The sequence below is a fragment of the Elephantulus edwardii genome, unplaced genomic scaffold, assembly GCF_000299155.1.
Source record: "Elephantulus edwardii isolate Elephantulus edwardi_28Jun2011 unplaced genomic scaffold, EleEdw1.0 scaffold00009, whole genome shotgun sequence".
In the NCBI taxonomy this organism is placed as follows: domain Eukaryota; kingdom Metazoa; phylum Chordata; class Mammalia; order Macroscelidea; family Macroscelididae; genus Elephantulus; species Elephantulus edwardii.
The window spans coordinates 22,623,033-22,625,146 of NW_006399759.1; positions in this window are offsets into that span (position 1 = coordinate 22,623,033).

The window sequence follows — 2,114 nt, forward strand, 5'->3', positions numbered from 1 at the left end:
CATGTAATTGTCTCTTGTTGAGGAAGAGAAACAGGATTACATACTTAAATCTCAAGTATAAATCAGTCTAGTTACTCCCTTCAGAGAAAGAAAATCCATTTTTTCACACCAAAAACATAGACTTTTGAAAAGTAGTACATAGTTCTCTATTCTTGAAAGTATAACACTAGCAAGCCACCATCATTGTTCACTCTTTCTCATTTGCTAAATTTTAAGATGTTCTCCTACTTAAAGCCCTTAGGTAACAATGTATTTATTGCTAAAATAAAGATCTGACCCATGAGGCCCTGCAAAGTCTGGTCCCTGTCTCCTCTGCAGCCTCAATTAATGCCATGTTTCCCTTGGTCTCCTTGGTGGCCACTCTGGTCTTATGTCAGTTCCATCAATGAACCAGCTTCCACTCATGGATTTTGTACTCGCTGTTCCCTCTATTGAGAGCTCACATCTTCTACCCTTTAACCAGTTGGCACACAATACTTCCTCAATCTCAATTTAAATCTCGCTTCCTATGGGAAGTAGTCTTACTTTGGTCTATTATCAGCTCCTATCACTAGGTGCTTCATTTATTTTTACACAAATAAATGCTCCATTTATTTTTACAATTCTTAAAGTATGTCTTTTCCACTAGTGTGTAACTTCATGAGAGTAGAGGCTGGAACTTTGTCTTGTTCTTAGTTTTAGTCTCTCATTACCTAACATGTTGACACTTTTGCTGTGTGCCATTGAGTTGGAACCCCTCCTAGCTGACCTGCCAGTGGGTTTTCAGAGGCAGTAAATCATACGGGAAGAGACTTCTCATCTTTCTGTCATGGAGTATCTGGTGGATTTGAACCATATGCCTTTGGGATTGCAGTGCAGCTTCTTACCTACCTAACATGAAACAGAGGGCATCGGGGGGTGGGGGGAAAGGAAGGGGGAGGAAGGGGGTAGAAGAGGAAGAAGGAGAAGGAGGGGAAATGGGGAATAGAAGGAGAAATGAGTTGGGAAGTGATAAATTGGGATGTTTTCTTTTTAAGGAAGGTGGAGTTAATATCTAACTCAAAAAGTATGACCGTAAAATGTGAATAGAAAGGAGCTACAAAGCAAGTAGGAGAGAAAGCTATCCACAGAGAGGAAGCAGTGTAAGCCAAGGAGTGAAGAAATCAGTTGTTGCTGCTATTATTAGGTGCTGTCCAGTTGATTACAATCCATAATGACCTATCAGCACCAGATCTGAGCCTCACCCTAGCCTGTGCTGTCCACTTCATCTTCGTTATACTTGGGCCCATTGTTATAGTCACTGTGTCCATCCCGTGAAGGCTCTTCCTCTTTTTTGCTGGCCCTCCACCTTTCCAAGCCCGATGTCCTTTTCTAAGGATTGGTTTCTTCCATCAACAAGCCAAAAATATGTGAAATGAACTTTCACTATCCTTTTCTCCAAGGAGTACCTGGTTGCACTTTCTCTAAGACATATTTGTTTGTTCTTTTTTTAGTCCATGGAATATTCAGTAAATGTGTATGCATGTGCGTGTGTGTGTGTGTGCAAACAATAGTACTCTCAGTACAGCTGGTTAGAAAAGGGGCAAGAAGGGAAAGAGTTCACAAAGGCTGTGTGGGCAGGGGTATGGAGGCTGAATCTTACCACTGGGTAATGGGATACCATTAATGAACAGGAAGTAATAAAATAAATAACAGGTTGCAAGACAGAAAAGTAAATGAGTTACAGTAATCAAAGAAAGGTTTCTGGAGAAGAGGCATCAAGCACCTGTATCTAAGGAGTGAAGATGAAAAAATTCAGTAATTATTCGAAAGATCTAAACAAAGTGTGACCATATCACCAATCTTTCTCATCATAGAGAAAATCAGACTCATTGGCTCAAACTTATTCTTGAGATAATTTTTATTCAGGTGATGTAGACTAAGATTATATTTTGATTCTTTCCCTCCCCCTGGAAAAAAATTTTGATATTATGGGAACAAGGACATCTGGCAGCATGGCAAAATTTGCATTTGCCTCTCTAATAGCTATTTCCCTTTTCTTTGATAACAAGGAAATTTATGTTTTATTGAATATTTTTTTACATTTTAAAAAATTTCTTATTCATTTTAAATGAAAATTTACAGAAACTGGATTT